General features: G+C 41.6%; 1 protein-coding gene across 2 annotated transcripts in view; it reads left to right on the top strand.

Annotated features, from left to right (window-relative positions):
* CAPSL (calcyphosine like) overlaps nt 1-22,747 on the top strand; it is a 137,115-nt gene that overhangs the window by 94,007 nt on the left and 20,361 nt on the right. The window contains exon 4 of one of the 2 annotated variants that reach the window (XR_010318359.1): nt 4,059-4,812. The exons of the other annotated variant lie outside the window; for it this stretch is intronic. The gene's annotated coding sequence lies outside the window, so the exon portion shown is untranslated. Of the gene's footprint in view, nt 1-4,058; nt 4,813-22,747 lie in introns of those variants that run through there. 2 annotated transcript variants of the gene reach the window in all.

Below are 22,747 nucleotides of genomic sequence, written 5' to 3'. Positions count from 1 at the left end.
AACCAAACCCACTGCTGTCAGTTGATTCTGACTCATAGAGACCCTATAGGACAGAGTAGAACTGCCCCATAGAGTTTCCAAGGAGCGCCTGGTGGATTTGAACTGCCAACCTTTTGGTTAGCAGCCCTTTTCCATAGTGGGAAGGAGGAAGGAAGGAATTTATTTCTGCAGAATTATAAAGTTGGAGGCGTAGGCAGAGAACTTTAGACTTAATACACGGGCTCATCTTTTACTTGCTTATTCACTGAAAAGACTTAGTTTTTCCAGCTAGTATGGACAGCTGATTTTTGCTTGCACTCCTCACTTTACAATGCCCCCTCCCCTAAAGGGCATAATCTTATTTAAGTAAAATCTCAGATTCAGTTTAGGAGTGTTTTTCCCAGGTTTTTAGAGGGTTCTTTGTGAAGACAGAGGAGGCAGGAGGGAAGAGGAGGAGGCTGAGCCAGCAGGGCTGTTGTAGGTATTAATCACTGCCCCCTCCCTACCTCCACCCACAGGTTTTACTTCCCCCTTTTGCTCTTCTCATTCCTTACTGGTCATAGGCGAGCCGGGCATTCTGAACTCATGACTCAGGGAGGAAAGGTGCTAGCTGAAAGCACAAGAGCCTCCTCTAGGCTTTGAATTTTAAAAGTACTGAAAGACAAGAGTGGCACAAGAGGGTAACAGAAAAGAGGATACCTCACCCTCCCTCCATCCTAAAGGACTGCCCCTCCTTCCTCAGATCAGAAAAGGATTCATTGGGGGAAATAATGGAGAGAAGTGATGGGAAAAGAGGGTCATGTTATTATTGGTGACCAGGGGAAAGTGAGAGGGAGGGGAAAAATGGTACTCACTGCTTAGGGGACACTGAGCTTCTGCTAAACGTGATGGGAAATTTTGGAAATGGATAATGGTGATGGTTGAATGACAGGATAAACATAACTAATGTTACAGAATTGTACATGTGAAGAATGTTGAAATGGGAAATGATTTATTACATATGTTTACTATTTAAAAAAAAGGAATTAGGGCTATGGTCTCCATCTGTCTGGGGAATCCCATATCCTGACACCACCCAGAGCTCTGCCAGTCACCGTTCCCATGGGGCCTGGTGATGATTTCACTTTATCATGGCCATAAATTTCCTCTCCAACTGTCCAGTAGGAATGATGCTTTACTATGATCTGGCTTTTCCCCCAACAAGGTTTTGGGTTATTGCTAAGTCTTGGAGAAGAAAATAGGCCTTGGACACTTAAATGTGGCTGGAGAGAAAAGCCCCCTCTCTCCTTATCCCCTCTACAGACCTGTACTTGAGTGGGACTGAAGGAAACAACTTGAAAATACTCTGAGCCAGGAGAATGGGTAACCTCCTCTCTGTAAATGTGCCTTGTATTATAGTTGTCTGTGTAAGATTTTGTTAGAAAAATAAATGAGTTCCATTGCTCAAAGTTTGGGAATCTTTGAATTCTAGTGACTAGAGTATGAACTTGAAATCACACCTGGATTATAATTCTAGCTCTGCCAGTGCCTCTTATCTGTAATTTCTTCATCTGCATATTGAGGAAATTGTATTTAGTTCTGAGGGCTGCTCTGTGGTTGAAGTACATGATTCGGTGCCTGTCACATAGGTATTTTGTGCATATGAGTTTTCTTCACCTTCTCCTTTCATGAAGAGGATATCAAATATGACAAATGATATTGGGAAATATTAAACCACATGTCTCCTCTATCATTAACTTTTACCCCGTGACCTTGTCACATTAGGTCTCTATTGCACCAAGTGAAAATTGTCATACTAGGAAACAAAGGCATCAACTACCTGGCCTTCAAGTTCAAAATCCACACTCTTTAAGCCAGAAAAGATTTAGAACAGTAGTTTGTCAAGGAAAACTCTCTCCCTTCCCTACGTCATCCTGAGCGCCAATGCAACTCACTTACTCACTCAAGGACAATTAGATAAAGAGCTTTGGACTGCAGAAAGAGAGAGAAAAAGAAAAAAAGAGTCATAGTGGAGAACTCAGTTAAATGCTGATGAGCACTTCTGAGATGGAGCCCTGCATCCTAGCCCTTTCCTGCACTGGGATACAAATCCCAGGAGGGGAAGAAAGTCCCTAGATAGGCTTGGGAGATGCAAGACTAGAGGGGACCCATGGTGCTTCACTTTGTACCTGCATCCTAGGTACTTTTTGGATCTGAGGGATTGAACAAGACGAATATGTGGTTGAATAACTGGCAGCTCTCCAAGGGTAGACTTAGAGGATACCAGTGCTCAAGTGTGGCTAAAGACAAGATTTTAATATTGGTTGAGGAGCCCTGGTGTCACAATGGTTAAGCACTCAGATGCTAACCAAAAAGTTAGCCATTCGAACCCACCAGTGGCTCTGCAGAAGAAAAGACCTGGTGATCTGCTTCCATAAAGATTACAGCCTAGGAAATACTGTGGAATGGTTCTACTTTGTCATAGGGTTGCTATGAGTCAAAACTGACTTGATGGCAAACAGAAAGAGCAATATTGGTAGATTGTTGGCTTACTTTGTTTTGTATAAGAAAAGAAATGGCTGATGTGTGTGGGGAGGCAGGGTGAGATATGAGCATAGATGTAGAGAGCTTGAGTGACTAAAGAGAAAGGGTATGAGACTCATGAGGGGGTAGACTGAACAGATGCGGCAGCTGCCATGTGATAGAGAACTTTGGATAGAGGCTTTAAAAGACTTTTAAGCTATGTTACTGTGTATTGTATGATAAAATAGCTCTACTCCAAATTCCCAAGAAATCTTCTGTAAAGTCTATATTAGTTACCAGTGCCTTTGGAGTATGTATGTGTTTTCAGTGTTAAAAGTTGTAGGGTGGCTATATGGCAGAAACAAGGTTACAAAAGGTATTCATTGGTTTTCTTGGAGCTCTAGGTTTCTGTGGCGGTCCTCAGGGTACATGTGAGGGGGTGGCAATGGCAGATGGTTCTGTTTTCTCTGCCAGTAGTACAAGTCCCTCGTTAATTTTTTAATACATTAAAACCTCCTTTAAAATTTCACTTTGAAAAGAAAATTTCACTCTTAAGAGCTTTTGTCTGAAAAACAGGGAACTAGATGATCTCTAAAGTAAATTCTGTGGGGTTACGGAATGAATGCAAATAGATTAAGTAAACAAGTAAAAAAAATACATCTGTCCTTTTGCATTTTCTAGAGGGTTTTGTTAACAGCAATGTGGTTGTTGTGTGCTGTTGATTCGATTCCCGCTCATAATGACCTTATAGGACAGAGTAGAAATGCCTCATAGGGTTTACGCACACACTATAGGGTTTACAAGGCTGTAATCTTTACAGCAGCAGATTGCCAGGTCTTTTCTCCTGTGGAGCCACTGGTGGGTTTGCACTGCCTACCTTTTAGTTAGCAGGTGAGCACTTAACCATTGTGCCACCAAGACGCCTTTAGATATAAACAAAAAAAACCAAATCCATTGCTGTTGAGTTGATTCTGTCTCACAGCAGCCCTATAGGACAGAGGATTGCCCCACAGGGTTTCCAAGGCTGTAAATCTTCACGGAAGCAGAGTGCCACATCTTTCTCCTGTGGAACCTGGTGGGTTCTAACTGCTGACTTTCCAGTTAGCAGCCGTGTGCTTAACCACTGCACCACCAGGGTTCCTTCCTTTAGCAATAGGTAGAGGTAAAGCAGATGGGGGCAGAGCAAAACCAAGATGTGACAATTCTGTCCTAAAGAAGAATCGTTTACTCCTGAAACTTATGGTCCCTGTCCCTCCATTTCCTGGGCTTCCTTTTTGTCTAACAGAAACGTTGGCATTGCCTTTCTCTTCCCATCTGCCTTTCTTTGCATTTTCTCTTGCTATTCCAAGTGAGATTTAGAAAGTATAGTGGGATTAGTAACCCATTAAACTGGTGCAAGAAGGTAAAGCTCAGCTGTCCTGTTTGCTTCTGATTGTAGTGTTCAATATATTTTGTCCTGGGCTGTGTCCTAAAAGAGAGCAGAGAGTAATAACAACCATGTATAGTAGAAGCTTTCTTATTTGGCCTTTCCATAACTGACTCTTCAGATTAACCAGTGGTCTCCGTTTCCTCTGCAGACACACTGATGGACGCTTAAGGCTCGCAGACCACCCAGAGCATATTGCTGTGACCAGTGGAGTGATTTACTTACCAAAGACAAACTATGTTTGTCTGTAAACTTGCTTATGCCAACTAGACACATAGGTTGGTTAAACATGAGATGAACTGATGAATTTACAGCGTAAAATAAAAATTGTTATTTCTATGAAGATGTATTTAAAGTAAAAGATAAAAAGTTGTTTAATTCATTGCATTTTAGTATCGTAGTCAAATAAGATGTGAACGGGACCATTGTTAATTATTGGTAAAAAACAAAAGCATAAACCTCTACACGCATTCTGCACTAAATTTCAAAACTATCATTAAGTTAACACTCTATTCCAAAGAAATGGAAACTGGAAATTGTGGGATGAGGCCTTAAGAGTGTACACGGAAAACAGCATCAAACTCCAATACAAGGCTCTCTAGTCAAAGGAAAGCCCTTAGTCCTGTATGAAAATACTGACATATGAATGCACATTAAGATGTGCTAAGTTAACATGTTTAGATGATGATTTTTAATGACTCTACCCTTTATTATCATTTTCAGTTAACTGAACAATCCCCACTCCTGATAGGAAAGGAGGGTGTCTGTAGTGAAGGCATTTATTGTTTTATTTATGCCTCATGACAACTTTGATCAGTAGTATTATCCGCATTTTACAAATGAAGTATCTAAAACTTACTCAAGGCCACAAGCTGGAATATCCATGAAAAAAAAAAATAAGGAATAAAACAACCGTCTTCTAAATAAAATTCTTAAATTTTAGGATTCATTCATTCATTTCTCTTTTTTTTTTTTTTTAATTCTTTGAGCAACAGTTAGAGACTAGATCCTAAGGACACATAAGGACTTTTAAAATATCTGCTGTCAAAATGGGAGAATATGGCAATTGCACAGTTAACCAGAATACAAGAAGGAAAAGGCTAAATGCCTTCAGAGAGTTCTCATCAAGGAGAAGGTATAGACGGCAGAGAGAAACTTTCTGTGCAAGTTTATCCTTTGAGTCTCAGTTTTCTAATTTTTAAAACACATACAATGATGTCTTTTGCAAAGGGCAATTAGGAACCTTAAAGCATTTATCGTATAACCAGGCATATAACAGATGTTCAGCAAATGATGACCATTGAAAGAGCCATCAGATCTGCTTCCTTTGTTGTCCTCTGCACCAAAGGTTGGATCTCTTGGCTACCTTTGATTGATTCTAGGCAACCTTGGGCTGTTTTTATTCAATCCCCAAAGCCAGTCGAGTGGAGAAATAAAAGCAGTCAAATGAATCCTTGGTGGTCAGGCACAGCACCCACTGAAACTTTGCCTTTCAGTCCCCATTCTGGTGCTAGGTAGATGCAGCCCTGGAGCATTGCTGCTCTTCTCCCCCAACTCCACAAGTCGCCTGGTCTTAGGTTGCAGGAGGAACAAGACAGCCAGGGAAGGAGGAAACCCGTTTACTCTGAGGAGTGATTTCACAAACTCATTGATGGAAAGAAGGTATGAAATAAACAGTCTTCACTTGGGTCCACATTTATTTCATTGCTCCTGGGTAGACAAGTATTCTCTATTATTCCTTTTTACCTTATAAATGAATGAATGAATGAATGAATAAGCAAACAAATCAATCAATCCCATTGCCACCTAGTCGATTCTGACTCATATCTATAAATCAAACCAAATCCATTGTCGTCAAGTTGATTCCAACTCATAGTGACCCTATAGGACAGAGTAGAACTGCCCCACAGGGGTTTCAAGGCTTTAATCTTTAACTGTCTCATCTTTCTCCTGTGGAGTGTCTGGTGGATTTGAACCTCTGACCTTTTGGTTAGCAGCCAAGTGCTTAACCACTGCACCACCAGGGCTCCTTTTAGCTACCCTATTTAAGTCTTGGAAATCTGGTGGTACAGTGGTTAAAGAGCTTGGCTGCTAACCAAATGGTTGCGAGTTTGAATCTACCAGCTGCTCCTTGGGAACCCTATGGGGCAGTTCTACTCTGTCCTATCGGGTTACTATTAGTCAGAAATGACTCAATGGCAATGGGTTTGGTTTTCTGGTTTTATACAAGTCTTTATTTGCACCCCCACTTGGCAAAGAACAGGTGTTTTTCACTGCTGATTTTCCTGTACACAGATGTAGTTTTTCCCTCTGTGTTCCCATCGATTTTGGGTCACCGTTTCTCAGAACATGTTTCTCTTTTTTGGTCATCAAGGTGCTTCACATTCACAAATGAACTAAGATACGAGATTCAAAAATGTTATTTCACTATGTTTAAAGGGACAGTTATTTACAATTTTGCATTTCTTCACTCGGAAAAATAAATTTAAAAAATTTAATCAAAATAATTAAAAAGGTGTTTGAAGTGTATCTACTGTTAATCACTGGCTCCAGACAAAATGCATCAGCTTGAATCATCTCCTTTCTTCAAATGTTTAGTCATAAAGCATCACTTTCAGTCTTTCTCTGATTAGCACTGAAAACAGAAACCAGTGCCACTAGCTCTTTCCCTCAACTTTCTAGGTAGAGTTTTTGCAATTACAAGAAATGTTTGTTTACGAAGCAATTGAGGGAATGACCGTGATGCAAACCAAGCATCTGTCATGAATTCCAGCAGGCAATTGCTATAACCAGAATTGAGTCCAATTTCTGTCATAAGGGGGGCAGTCATTATAACTTCTATCAAAAGAGCAATCTGAAAGCCTGAAAGGTGAATAGAAAGAACCCCAAGCAGGAGAGAGTAATGTAGCTCATGGTAGGAAAGCTGCCAGTGAAAAAGCAATTTCTCAGAATGTAGCACTGCAGTAGGGAAGGGCAATGATTGATCAGCTTGAAAAATCGACAATGGCCCCTAAAGGAGCCCAGTGAAAAAATGCGCACCCTTGGGGCTCACTATCCTTCCTTATCATGGGTGTTGTTTTTGTCATCGTTGTTAGCAGTGTCATCATCATCATCATCATTGCTAATACACACTGAATACCTACTGTACCCTTCTGTTATTTCATTTCATCATCACAAAGACCCTATTTCACAGGAGAGGAAAGTGAGATTTTGAAAGGTCAATAACCTTCTCCTTTAAGGAGGATGCTAGTCTATACGCCTCCAAACCCATGCTCTTAACTGCTGTACTGATCTGCCTCGGAGGAACGCTGATGGCTCAGTGGTTAAGCACTCAGCTCATAATCAGCCCCACCCAAGGGCTCTGCAGGAGAAATCCCTGGCAATCTGCTCCTGTGAAAATTACAGTCTAGAGAACCCTATGGGGCAATTTTACTCTTTCACATGGGGTCGCTATGAGTCAAAAATCAACTCGATGGCACCTAATGACAACAATCTGCCTCAAGAACACAATCTAGAGACCATATATCTTGGAAGGAGCCAAAATCCTCAAGTCAGCCTGGGCCTAGAAAAGACTCTCTCAAAACCACCTCAGCAAGGGAAAACTTCTCAATGCTATATCTCAGAGAAAGAGACTCTACAAGGTACTTGACAGTTTAAATGCTGAACGTATTTTATTTGTCCCTCTGTCACCTTCCTATAGCCTCCTGAGTACTCATGGTAATGAGTTGAAATTCCCTGTTCATTAGTCTGTGTCCTTCACTAGGTGGCTATTTCCTAAAGGGAGGCTTGATGTATTGTCCATTTCTGAGTTGCTGTTATAGTACTTTTGTACACAGACGACTAAGGTGTGTCTTACCCAGGCTATGGCCTTTTCAATCATCTCCTATTCATGAGGAAGTTGGTTAATCAAAAAGGGAGACAGAAGAAGGGCTGATGCATTCGAACTGTGGTATTGGCAAAGAATACTGAATATACTGTGGACTGCCAGAAGAACAACAAATCAATCTTAGAAGAAATACAACCCGAATGTTCCTTTGAAGCAATGATGGTGAGACTTTGACTTACTTTGGGCATGTCAGGAAAGACCAATTACTAGAAAAGGACATTGTGTTTGGTAAAGTAGAGCGCCAAAGGAATTGATGGAAACCCTCAATGAAATGAATTGCCATAATTGCCACAACTATACTCAAACATACCAGCAATCATGAAGATGGTGGAGGACTGGGCAGCATTTTGTTATGTTATACATAAGGTCACTGTGACTGGGAGGTGACTCAATAGCACTAACAACACCAGCAACAACTACAAAGTTGGTGCTCAACAAGCATTGAAAAATTTAATGCAGAGGAGAGTATTCATAATATTGATTGTGAAGTAGGAGTCATAGGATTATAACTCTCTGGAGCTTCATTACAGGTCTTCTAGTTCAATCTCCCCAAAAAAGCTTACTGGATGAAGGAACGCTTGAAATTTAAGCTAACTCCATGCAGTAGGTTAAGCTCATTTTAGTTGTTGTTTGTTCTGTTTTGAAATGAGTGGAAATCAAGAATTGGTACTCCCTGTTTTAGTCAGAGGAGCCTTTCACATAGATGGAGAACATTACTAAATTACATGTAAATCTTTTTTCTTCTCAAATCCTCTTATGTTTTTATTGTTGCTTTGTCTTCCAGCCTTTTAGCTATATGGCTTTTTCTCCTCTGATGTCTCTCTAAGTTCTTCTGTTTTCGCCTAGTTTACCGTCTGGTTTTAGATCACAGAACAAGAGCCTAGATGCCAGCAAATGTCTGTCAGTGGTGACTCTGTCAAGAGCCTTACCGTATTTGCTATAACCAGAAAAACACTCCTGCACCTTCCATGAGAGCAAATGCAGGTGCTATGTTATTTCAATGAAACAAACAAGAAAAGAGAAATCCTTCGGGTTTTTGAGGTAGGTTCCTATTTAAAATTTTCAGAACTGAAAACGAGTTGACTTCGAGTTTAAAAAGAATATTGGTTTAGTTGACTTGGCTCAATTTGCCCTCATATTCTTATTTCAATTCCCTATGAAAGCAGGCCATAGTCATAAACAGGTTTTTGCCCACCTTCCCTCTCTTTCAGTCCCTTCCAGCTTTTTGTTGCAGATAACACACAGTTGGCTCAGTTCTGGGTGGCTGCAACTATTCCTGGCTTTGTTATCTTGCGATGGGTTACTGTGTCAAAGAAGTGGTATTTTCACCATTGCAGACAGCATCTTGATGTTTCCTGATGATTTACCAATATGCTTGCTGAACAACAACAAAGAAAAAGATGTTCAGGTAGGAAACTTTAGAGAGACTGGGTTTTCCTGTTTACATAGATTAGACAACAGTTCAATTTGACACATCGACTTTTGTTTTTGTGACGCGTCAGAAGTTGATTTTGTTGTTAGCCGCTTTGAAACAGTGGCACACTTTGAGACTGAATTTTTAAACGAGGAGGATTTAGTTTTGTTTACAGGCAATAAAAACAATAAAAATCTTGAGCTAATTTTGAATTGGCTTTGTTTCTGAAATCCAGTTCAACCCAAGTCCTTTCTTTCTCCAGACCTGTTATCTCTTGAGCTGTTAGCCAACTTGAGGTCTAAGTCAGCACTGTGGGCTAGAACAGTGTTTGGTATCAGGTTTTGCTTACGGATACAAATCGTTCTTCAACAAATTGTGGGAGTAGAGAGCGTTGGTTAATTTGATACTTTACCTGTGGTTTATAAGTGTTAAAAGCATTTTCTCCAATAAGGGAACACCCAAAATGCACGTAATTAGGACTTTGGCAATTATATACTAAAAAAATGAATGGATGAGTGGCTCATCTGGGTAATTGTAGAACTTGTATACACTTAGACCCCCCCTCCAAAAAACTTAAGCAAGGATCTTTTTGAGTCGTATTTCTATGTGACCTCAAGAGAGAATACTTTACATGCCCCCAGACCAAAAAATCTATTGCCGTCCAGTCAGTTCTGACTCACAGCAACCCTATCGGAGAGAGTAGAAATGCACCATAGGATTTCCAAGGAGTGCTGGTGGATTCGAACTGCTGACTTTTTGGTTAGCAGCCAGTCTCTTAACCACCACTCCATCAGGGCTCCATTTTATGTGCAATGGTGTCCAGTATCAAAAACGTGGTATCAAGGCAATGTCATAGCCCAAAAATCAAACAGATAATTTGATCAAGTTATACAAACACCTTTTAAATTCAGAGATTACAAAAAATCATTTAGAAGTGAGACATCATTCTAATAAGAAGAATTAAATTGGTCACTTAAGAGGAGGTAAGAATTGACGAAAGGAGCAATTTGGTTCTTAAGGATGATGTTATGGATTGAATCGCCTCCACCTGAAATGTGTGCCAACTTGGCTAGGCCATGATTCCCAGTGTTGTGTGACTGTTCACCATTTTGTCATCTCATGTGATTTTCCTGTGTGTTGTAAATCACACCTCTATGATGTTAATGCCCCCACGTGTCTGTCAGTTTGTCATACCGTGGGGCTTGTGTGTTGCTGTGATGCTGGAAGCTATGCCACCAGTATTCAGATACCAGCAGGGTCACCCATGAAGGACAGGTTTCAGCTGAGCTTCTAGACTAAGACAGACTAGGAAGAAGGACCCGGCAGTCTACTTCTGAAAAGCATTAGCCAGTGAAAACCTTATGAATAGCAGCGGAACATTGTCTGATATAATGTGGAAGATAAGCCCCCCCAGGTTGGAAGGCACTCAAAAGATGACTGGGGAAGAGCTGCCTCCTCAATGTAGAGTCAACCTTAATGACGTGGATGGAGTAAAGCTTTTGGGACCTTCAAAGAAATCAAAAGACGCATTGCATTGGGCAAATCTGCTGCAAAGGACATCTTAAAGTGTTGAAGGGCAAAGATATCACCTTGAAGACTAAGGTGCACCTGACCCAAACCATGGTATTTTCAATCACATCATATGCATGTGAAAGCTGGACAATGAATAAGGAAGACTGAAAAAGAGTTGACGCCTTTGAATTGTGGTGTTGGTGAAGAATATTGAGTATACCATGGGCTGCCAAAAGAATGAACAAATCTGTCTTGGAAGAAGTACACAGAATGCTCCTTAGAGGCAAGGATGGCGAGACTGCGTCTTACATACTTCAGACATGTCAGGAGGGATGAGTCCCTGGAGAAAAACATCATGCTTGTCAGAGTACAGGGTCAGCGGAAAAGAGGAAGCCCCTCAACGAGGTGGATTGACACAGTGGCTGCAACAATGAGCTCAGGCATAACAATGATTGTAAGGATGGCGCAGGACCGGGCAGTGTTTCGTTCTGTTGTGCATAGGGATGCTATGAGTCGGAACTGACTTTATGGCACCTAACAACAACAACAACAACAACAACAACAACAACAGCATGATGTTAATGAGGAAGATTAGAGGCAGTTATGTTACTGAGGTAGGACTCAATCTACAAGATTAGGTTGTATCTTGAGTCAATCTCTTTTGAGACATAAAAAAGAGAAATGAGCAGAGAGATAAGAGGGACCTTCTTTCACCAAGAAAGCAGAGCTGGGAGCAGAGCACATCCTTTGGACCTGGGGTCCCTGGACTGAGAAGGTCCTAGACCAGGGGAAGATTGATGACAAGGGCCTTCTTCCATAGCCAACAGAGGGAGAAAGCCTTCTTCTGGAGCTGGCACCCTGAATTTGGACTTCTAGCCTCCTAGACTGTGAGAGAATAAATTTCTGTTTGTTAAAGCCATCGATTTGTAGAATTTCTGTTACAGCAGCATTAGATAACCATGACAGATAGTAAAGAACTCATAAAGAACACTCAGTTCCTTAAAAAAAAAAAAAGAAATATGGAAAATAATGTCACTGTCTGAATAACCAAAAAAATTCAAACCCACTGCCGTTGTGTCAACTACTGACTCACAGGGACCCCAAAGGACAGAGTAGAACTACCCTATAGGGTTTCCAAGGAGCACCTGGTGGATTTGAACTGCCAAACTTCTGGTTAGCAGCCATAGCTCTTAACTACTACGCTACCAGGGTTTCCATACACAGAATGGGGCTTTGTAGTAACATTTTCTGTCACTTTGCTCCTGTCTGATTAAAGAGGCTAATTCCATGATTTTCATTTAAGTTCCAGATAAGTGTTTCAGAGAAGGCGTGTATAACTGGAAATAGGTTAGCTGGTGTTGGTAAGTGATTTGCAATCGCGCAACACATTCCCATTGAAGTAGCTCAGGTCAGTGTCCTGCTAAGCATAATTTTACTTGTTTGAAAAGGAGTTCAGCTATCACAATAAAAATCTATGTAATATTTGAAAACAAGGGGGAAAAAGTTAAAGTTAGTCAATCCTCCCCCCAAGGTAAAGATCTTTGAGTTGTAATCCATTCAGAGGGAATTGGGCAAGAATAACAAAACCAGCCAGTCAGACTTGAAGCCTGAATAGAAGACAGTAAAAATTGTGTTTAAAAACAAAATATTATTACTGTGGGCCAGATAATTCAGAAATTCTGTTAAATGTAGTAACAGGAACGGAGGTTTAATTTGTCATTGCTGTCTAGTTGATTCAGACTCATAGTGACCCTATAGGTCAGAGTAGAACTGCCCCATAGGGTTTCCAAGGAACAGCTGGTGGATCTGAATTGCTGACATCTTGGTTAGCAGCTGAATTTTTAACCACTGTTTTTTTGTGACACCAGGGCTCCAGAGGTTTAATTAGGTATTAATAAAGCCCTGGTGGCAAATTAGAATTGATTTGACAGCAATGAATTTTTTTGTCACCCTAAAACCAAAACCAATTCCATTGCTCTCAAGTTGATTCTGACTCATAGTGACCCTATAGGACAAAGTAGAACTGCCCTATAGGGTTTCCAAGGAGTGGTTGATGGATTTGAAGTGCCAACCTTGTGGTTACCAGCCGAATTCTTAACCACTGTACCACCAGGGCTCCTTTGTCACCCTACCAAAAACCAAACCAAACCCAGTGCCCTCAAGTGGATTCCGACTCCTAGCGACCATCACCCTAAAACCGTCACCCTAGCTCCTGTAAATGTATGATTTGATGTCTGAAAAGAATAGAATCTTATTCCCTGAAAAATATCATAAGTAGCTGTTGAATTGGCTTTGATTCACGGTGACCTTATGTGTAACAGAACAAAATATTGCCTGGTCACGCACCATCTTCATGATCTTTGATGTTATGGATTGAATTGTGTCCCCCCAAAATGTCTGTCAACTTGGAGAGGTTATGATTCCCACTATGATGTTAATAAGATAGATTAGCAGCAGTTATTATATTGGTGAGATCTACAAGATTAGATAGTGTCTAAGCCAATTTGTTTGGAGATATAAAAGAAAAACGCAAGCAGAGAGATACGGGAACCCCATACCACCAAGAAACAGCACCAAGAGCAAGGCGAGTCCTTTGGAGCCGCAGTCCCTGTGCCTGAGAAGCTCCTTGATCATGGGAAGATTGATGACAAAGACCTCCATCCAGAGGTGACAGAAAGAAAGTCTTCCCTGGAGCGGACAGCCTGAATGTGGACTTGTAACCTACTTGAGAGAATAAATTTCTCTTTGCTAAAGCCATTCACCTGTGGTGTTTCTCACAGCACCACTAGGTGACTGAGACACTCGGTACGTTTGGGTCTGTTGTTGCAGCTATTGTGTCAGTCCACTTTACTGTGGATTTTTCTCGTTTTCATTGGGCCTCTGCTTTACCAAACATGATGTCCTTTCCCAGTATGGGTTATAGTATCCTGGATATACCACTATGAAGGTATGAGAGTGGGTGGCAGTCAAGTTGCAAAGCACACGTCTTTTGTTTGCTAAGTCTTCCTCCTTCCAATCTATGAATCACCCTACTAGTCCCGTCCCTGCAATACTGTTTGGCTGCATTTCTAAGAAATAGCAGCAGGTCTAGTTTCTAGTGAATTTCAGTTGACCTTAATATTCTTGAGGTCTTGGGAGGAGGCTGAGTGGGACTTGATCTCCCTGGTGACTTCTTAACCCATAGAAGCTAATGCCTTGGGGTTATGCTTGGACATTTATTGACCAGTGCCAGGTCAACACATCCATGCAGACTTGGAGATCCCCTGTTTCCTTTGTGGATGACCTTTGGTTCCCACAGACGGAGGTGAGAGGAACACAAAGTTATTTGCCAAAGACTGGTGCTTGGTACCAGAAACCCATAGAACATCAATTTATGCAGATCCTCCTTAACAAGCTATAAGTAAACAGTATGCTACCTATCAAAAGAGTTGTAAGAAATGTTAATGCAGGTGGCAAGAAAAGTGAGAGAAAGAAGACTGTCTTTATCCTACTCTATAGCTGGAATCTTCCTTCAGGAAGGAAACTTCTCACAAAAGAAGGCATCTGATAGCAGGTGTTTTGGATGTCTGAATGTCTAGATGTCTCAATACCTTTCTATTTCCTATAAAAATGGATACTATGGGTGATAGAAAGAGCCCCTGTGGCACAGTGGTTAAGCGCTCAGCTGCTAACCAAAAGGCTGATGGTTTGAACCAGCCCTACCAGCGGTTCCACAGGAGAGAGATGTGGTAACGTGCTTCTGTAAAGAGTACAACCTAGGAAACCCTGTGGCTCAATTCTATTCTGTCTTACTGGGTCACTATGAGTCAGAATCAACTTGATGGCATACAACGACAACATGGGTGATAATAGCTGAGCATATTAGATTACATATTTCTTTAGGTCTAATAGGTTTGTCATTAAAGTGAAACTAAATTTTGTTCTGGATGTTACAAGGATAAAGAGCTAGAAACCTATACTCTGCTCCATTTCTGAAAGAGTTAAACCATTGCCCTATAAAACCAGGACCGTGGCTTGGAAACAATCTTCGATATTATCTGAAAATCTTAAAAAAAAAAAAATGCAACTGTAGCCTTATTTTTTTTTTCTGGCTGATCTGCCCTACGTGTATTTTAGGTGTCTGATTGTGCTCAGATGTGGGTAAGTGGTGAGGAGGAAAAAATAATGTTTCTTAACTCTGAGGATAAGAAGATTTCAAATTATATGCATCTCACATACTTTCTTAGTCTGCCCCACATTCTGCACCATGATGTGGGGTTAGATACTGCTTATCTGGTGTTTATTTCTTTGGGGGAAAACAAGCATTGAAAGCAAAGATATTACAGATAGGTGCAATTTCTGAGCTATAAGAAGAGGAATCAGCTGGTACCTCTCAATTAAGACCTCAAGGGGATTTAAATAACACCTAACAACAACAACAACAACAACATGGTGTCTCCCCTTAAAAGCAACTAATTTTGGGCGATCTCAGATCATGGCCATTATCGAAACACCCAACTTTACGGTCATTATTTTTCCCACTGTAAAACCAATCAAACCGGTTAAGCAAAGATTCTAAAAAATTCATACCAAAGTCATTTTAAGGAAGCTAAGAGAGGAAACCATGTTCTCAAAGCATTGAATTCTAATGTTTTATATTAAAATGTATGTATATTTTGTTCTTGAGACCATTACATAGGTGTGTGTTGATATAAAGATAAAATTTTACAATATATATATAAATGCACTCACACACATATATGTATAATTTTACAAGGATATAGTATCATATATGCTATTTTAATGTACCTTTCCTCTCATTTTTTTTTCTTTGCCCTCTTCACCCACTGTCACCTGTTACCCCGTAAATCTAGGTTAACAACCTAGTTAGTGTACATCTTCCCATATTTCTCTACATGCTCATAGAATCATATCCAAGATATACACACACACACATTACACACTACACACATACATATTTGTACACACATGCATATACTTTTAGTTTTATGTCTTTTATTTTGCAGAAGTAAAATCATATAATACATTCTTCCCTGAATCTTGTTTTATTCACTCAACAATACCTTGTGGAAATTTCTCTAAAACAACTGGTCAACTCCGAAATCTTTGTCTTTAGTGACTACACAGCATTTATGGTGTGGCTATACCACAATTAATTCAATTATTCCCTGTAAATGTGCATTATTTTTCAGTTACTTGCGCTGCAATAAACATGCATGTATGTATGTGTATACCAAAACTTTTCTCTGTACTAGATTTACAAGAAGGGTATTTCTGGGTTGAAGAGTTCAAATATTTTTAACTTTAAAAAATACTACAAGATCACTTCAAAAAAAGTCTGCATTAATTTACATTTATACCAGCCACACATTAGAGTAAATAAAATGTTCTAAATACTTGCTACTCAAAGTATGGTCCATGGACCAGCAGCATTGGTATCATCTGGGAGCTTGTTAGAAATACAGACTCTTAGCCCTACTCTAGACCTACTGAATGGGAATTAAATAGGATTTTATTTAATAGGATTAAATAAAATATAACAGGATTTAATAGAATAGATGATCTATATGCACTTTATAGTTTGAAACTCAGTGTATAAAATCACTTGCAATCTGTTAAATTGGGGGTATTTTCTCTTTCAGAGAAATGTCTGAAAGGTTAATTAAGAAATTAGTAATATTGGTTGACTCTTGGGTGGAGGAGCATTGTGGGGCTGGCAGACAGGACTGGGATGGAAACTTGATTTTCAGCCTAGTTTTGTAACCTTTAACTTTTCCCATGGGCATGGATTATCTATTTAAAAATTTTAAACAAATAACTCCTTGCAAAAATAATAATTATTTTTCCATCCTCAAATCTCCTGGGAGATGATTGGCCTGCAGCTCCGCATGTATCCACACACTCTACCACCGACGTTCATCAAGTTTGTACACTCTAGTTTAAGAAGTGTGTGGAGAAGGAAAGTTCTCCAAGCCACACAGTTTGCCTTTTGAGGATGTGAAAATGTAGTGATGTCAGTGGGGGTTTATCCACTGAGGTAACTTTGACAGGGAAGACAGAGTGAGTCAGTGCCACAGGGTAGCTTTGGACTGTTCTCTGCAATATCTCCACAGTTTAAACTGCAATTACCATCCTGGTGTCAAATTTGCAATATTTAAGATTTTCCTACACCAGAAAATTCCATTGAAAAATTGTGACAGATTCGATTTTTTGAAATACGAGAGTTCTTAGGTTTGCTGTCAATCAGAGAACTGACAACACCTCCAATTGCAGAGTCCATGGTTAGGTTTGCTGGCACTAAGATGGTAGTGGGGTTTCTAGGGGTGTGGTAGGTATCCCTGCCTCTGAGGTCAGAAATGGAAAGTCCTCACCACCCTGTTGGCTTCTTGGAATAAGATTCCACCCTATACTTCAATAATCCATTGTGTATACAACTTATTCTTGGGAAGTATTTCATGCAGGCTAAAATGAAAATACATGTACGTTAAAATTGGCTCTGAAGGTTAAAATACATGAGTCTTTTAAGTCTAGTTTCTCCACATTTTGTCACCTTTTCATCTAAATGTTGTTAGCTGCTGGGCAGTCAGCCCTTGACTAGTGACAACCCCATGCACAATGGAACTAAACGTTACCAGGTCCTACACCATCCCCATAATCGGTTGCAGATCTGACAATTGTGACTCATGGGGTTTTCATTGGCTGATTTTTAGAAGTAGGTAACCGGGCCTTTCTTCCTAGTCTGTCGTAGTCTGTTTAGCATCATAGCAACATGTAAGCTTCCACTGACAGATGGGTGGTGGCTGCGCATGAAGTGCATTAACCAGGAACTGAACCCAGGTCTCCTACATGGATGGAGAGAATTCTATAACTGAACCACTGTGGGTCTACATAGCTTGAAATTACGGGCAACAATTCAAACTTACCTGGTCCTTGAATCCATCCTCTCTTTGAGGTCCACCAGTCTCCTGAAAAATGTAGCCCATGTATTTTTGAGAATCATCAGCAGGGACAAGGGCGTCTCATATATGCTCATAAACAAATTTGCCTGGTTACTAGAGAATCTTTCATTTCTTATTTTTCTCTGGCTTTGCTCCCTTCCTCTGATTGCTGCCCCTCCTGCCAGGAATTCTTTTCCCTGCAGAGCACCTTCTTTCTCCCATTAGGCATCTGTCTCCTGGGCAGCTGGATATCTGAGCCCTGATGTGTGTGTGTATATTGGGATGGGGGTGGGGTGGGTTGGGGGTGGGATAGTGTGGGGTGGAGGGGGCAAAGCTGCATGGCATTGTTCTGGATGTGGGAATGAACTGTCTTTCTTCTTTGGCAGGGAGAGAGATAGATTAACCAATAAGCACAATACACACTGGTGTACAGTAAGCAAGGTACGCACGGGCTTAATCGTGTTTACTTACTAATCTGTAGAGGCACCGTGTCCCAGGGGTTCAGTGAAATAGCCCTTCCCACCCTTTACTCACAATTCCCTCTCTCCTGGAGGCGGGGCCAAGATGGCAGAGTAGTCAGACATTTCTGGTGGTCCCTCGTACAATAAACACCCCCCAAAACAAGAGACTCAATTATATATGACAATCTAGGAGCCCTGAACATCAACGGGAAAGTTGAGGAATTGGACTGAGTGGCAGGAGGAGGGAGAGATGGTTCAGAAGCAGTGAGGAGCTGTCAGACCTGACAGCAAGAACTGGCACCCCATAGGCTAAAGCCACTGGTGCGAGTGCAGAGAGGCAAGCAGTGGTGTTTGGGATGTGTTTTCCACATCGGGAGAGACTGAGTGACCTTCAGAATCTGTGAAAAGTGGTCCTCTCAGCAAGAGATAAGTACTTGCGTCTAATCCACCGCATGGACCAAAAAACACCCTTTTGGAAAAAACTATCTCCGGTTTACCTGACCCCTTGCTGCTCTACACTGGGTCCCGAGCTGGCTTCAGTGATAGCTGTTTTCCTTGGGCTGGAAGTAGGACCTACCTTGTGCTCTGAGCCATCTTCCTGGCCTTGGAGAAGGAACAAATTAACAAACAGGGAAAAGTAATCTGCTGTTAGAGCTTCGAAGGCACCAAAAATCAACTAGCTCGCATGAGCTGCCTATTTGGGTATATCAAAATAAAACAAAACAAGACGCTAGGACACAGTAAGCAAACATAAAATAAATAAATACAATAACTTATCGATGGCTTGGAGGTAACAGTCAATATCAAATCACATGAAGAGGCAGTCCATGATGGCTTTAGCAAAGCTCCTCCCCCCAAAAAGAATCCCAACTACCCAGGTTTGGTAACAGCATTTTCTGGCTCCTTGTACACTCAAGGTCCATTTTGTCTCAGGATTTTATCTTCTGCGTATGTGCTTCTAAATCCCGGATTAAGATTATGCTGGGGGCCCTGTTATACCTGCAACAGAAACCCTAGGCCCATGAGAATTAATGGTTTATTACTTGGAGTTCTCTGAGCTCTAGTACCTAAGAAAGGATTCTCTGGCTAAGTAGGTACTATCTGCTCAGCTACTGAGTTGCTTCCAAGGATAGTGGGCTCAGTTGGCCATTCAGCCAGGACCAATGTCTCTGTCAGGACCAATTCTACCAGCCCTCAGCCACTTCCTTTTGTTGTGTCCAGAGTGGAAATGGAGATCAGTTCCATCCTGCATGGGAAAGAGCAGCATGCACCACCTTGCAGGGAGTTTGAGGGAGGAGGGGATTGTTTTCCATTCTCAGTACTGCGGTACCTCAGAACTGCTGCCATGTGCAGCCCCAGCTGAGAGGATGTTGGATGTCAGTGGTCCAGTGTTGGGTGTTGGGGCAGAGGTGGAGAACCAGGGAATGGAGGAGAACAAGGTAAGCGCCTTCCCCCAGCACTCTCCTAAAATCAGCAATGATATTTGCAAGAGATCATTCTATTGCCTCAGAGTTTTTATTTTCACAAAGTGAAAGGGGATGTGAGGGCAGGGTGGGCGTGACGAATACATCTTCTGATCCTCCTCTCCTGTCCCAGGGAATTTCTGTGAGAGAAAGCCAGTACCAGTTGCAGTCAACTCCAACTCATGGTGACCTCATGTGTGTCAGAGTAGAACCACAGTCCATAGGGTTTTCAGTGGCTGATTTTTCAGAAGTAGTTTACCAGGCTTTTCTTCGAAGACACCTATGAGTGAACTGGAGCCTCCAAACTTTCGGTTAGCAGCCCAGAGCGTTAACCATTTGCATCACCCAGGTACTCCCCCGTGAAAGGAAGGGAATACCTAATGAATTGGATATGTTGCCAGTTCGGAAATAAATCCACTACATATGGCTTCCTGGTCAATAGTTTGATCACAATTGTTGTGTTAGTAGTTAGTAATCACCATCTCAGGGCCTTGCCCTGTTCCTAGTCATAGGGGGAGGAGTGGCTACAGGAAGCTGTGCTGGCTTTTCCACTTCAATTCAGACTTGCAGGTGACATCGAGAGGTAGGTAGAAGATACCTTGCTAAACATCCTCCTATTGCAAAGGAACCTGCGGGCAAATGCACAGCCGAGTTGTGCAATGTGTTGTGGGCCTGTCCTAGTTTACCACTTCCAGGTTTTCAAGGCTCAGCCTTGTCCCACGCGTATGTGCACAGTCTCTGCCCTTCTGTGCCTGGCATGAGTACAAGATGCAGGAGTTGAGAAAATGGGCTGTAGAGTGGGTGGTAGCGCTGATCTCAGTCCAGCTGTGCACACTCAGGCCTCCCAGGGGTCAACTGTCTGGCAGCCCAGGAATTACAGTGCAACAGTTGGAGAACCCTGGATGCTGAATTGCTTTCCTTTCTCAGACTGTTTTATTCATTCATCCACAAGGTTTGAGTGTCCAGGTATGCTGGGAGAACAGTATCGAGGCTGCAGCACATGGCTGGTCAGTTTGTGCACTGCAAAAATGCAGTCAGCTGTGAGGAGAACCCAGTGCTTGAGGAGAGCGGGGACTGAAATCTATTAGCCAGCCTGTTGCGTCCTGCTATGGTGCCGGATCAGTTCAGAGGAAGGGCAGTCTTTCTATAATTCATCCTTCTAAAGAGTGACTTGTGAGGATTTACACAACGGACCTGTATGAGCTAGTGGTGGCCCTGGGGAGATGATTTTAAATTGCGAAGCCTTGGTTTAGGGGCCTCTACTTTCACCATCAAGACCAGACCTTCTCCTGACTTGCTTGAAGTGACACCTTTTGGGAACCTGGCAGTTGAAAACCTATAGGAGCCCTGGTGGCACAATGGTTAAGTAAGCCCATGCCCACTAACCTAAAGGTTCATGGTACAATTTGTGGTTCAAATCCACCCAGCGGATCCTGTAAAGATTACAGCCTAGCAAAACCTATGGGGCAGTTCTATTCTGTCACATGGGGTCGCTATGAATCGAAACTGGTTCGATGGCACCTAACATCAACACATCACACAGAAGGCTCATAGTGTATTTGTTTGGCTTACACAGAGTTGGTCCACACAGTGTTTAAAATATTTGAATTGGCTGCCAATATTTAAAATTAAGAAATATAATTATAAATGTTTATAAATATAAATTTTCAATAAAGAATGTTGAATATACCATGGACTTTGAGAACAAATAAAGCAGCCTTAGAAGAAATAGAACCAGAATGCTCCTTAAAAGTGAGGATGGCGAGACTTCGACTCACTTACTTTGGGCACACCACCAGGAAAGACCAATCACTGGAAAAGGACAGCATGTTTAGTAAAATACAGAGTCAGTGAAAATGTGGGAAATCCTTAATGAGGTAGATTGATAAAATAACCATAACGATGGACCCAAGTATACCAGCGATCATGAAAATGGCACAGGGCTGGGCAACATTTCGTTCTATCATATTTAAGGTTACCATGATTTGGAGCTGACTGGATGGCAACTAACAAACAACAACAACATTTAAAATTAAAGCAATTTCATATAAAAATAAGAACTTCTGGCTTCCTATGGCACTGACAGGCAACACTTGGTAGTAACTGAACAAATCTGTCTTAGAAGAAGTACAACCGGAATGCTCCTTAAAAGCAAGGATGGTGAGACTATGTCTGACATACTTTGGGCATATTCTCAGAAGGGACCAGTCCCTGGAGAAGGGCATCATGCTTCGTAAAGCAGAGGGTCAGTGAAAATGAGGAAGATCCTCGACATGATAGACACAGTGGCTGCAACAATGGGCTCGAGCATAACAATGACTGTGTGGATGAAGGGTGGCGTTTCGTTCTGTTGTACAGAGGGTCGCTACGAGTCGGAGCCAGCTCTACGGCGCCTAACAACAACCACAAATTAGTGTGTGACGTAGTCCTCCCCTGCTCTGTTGCCTCTCTGGCACTGAGGACGAAAAGTAATTGCTGCTTATCGTAGTGCTTATGCTCTTTTTTCCTCTAGTAGAATTAGGAGAAAAGCGAAATCTTCCCTGTGGGAAAATTAAAGCCATCTTTAAAGAAAAAAAATCTGGCCTGCTGTATATTTTTAAATTACTTGCCAAGTCCCTCTAGGATTTGTCTTTGCAGCCCACACCCTTAGTCAAATAGTCACATAATCAAGGAATCAAGGAAACCTGAGAAATTCAGTTATAGCCCCTAATATTTAATTGGCCATTAAATTCAGCTGTCTAGACTACAGAAGAACCATGATTTATCATGACTTCTCTGTATTAGAGGAGCCCTGGTGGCACAGTGGTTAAGAGATTGGCTGCTAACTAAAAGGTTGGCAGTTCAAATCTACCGGCCACAACTTGGAAACTGTATGGGGCACTTCTACTCTGTCCTGTAGGGTAGCTATAGGGTCGCTATGAGTCAGAATCGGTGGCAATCGGTATTTTTTGGTTTATACCCAGTGATGTCTGTACTTGGCCCACAGGTGAAAGAGAAGCTGTCTAGTCTAACGGTTAAGGGCAAAGTCTCTGGAGACAGATTCCTTCCTGAGTTCCAACCCTAGCCTCTTATTAGCTGTGTGAACTGGGATCAGCTCTTTAACCCCCTTCATGCCTTAGCTCCTTTCTTTATATAATGAGAATAGTAACATGGTGGTGCAGTGGTT

The sequence above is a fragment of the Loxodonta africana genome, chromosome 2 (genome assembly GCF_030014295.1).
Source record: "Loxodonta africana isolate mLoxAfr1 chromosome 2, mLoxAfr1.hap2, whole genome shotgun sequence".
Classification (NCBI taxonomy): Eukaryota; Metazoa; Chordata; class Mammalia; order Proboscidea; family Elephantidae; genus Loxodonta; species Loxodonta africana.
This window is presented reverse-complemented; position numbering and strand designations above follow the sequence as displayed.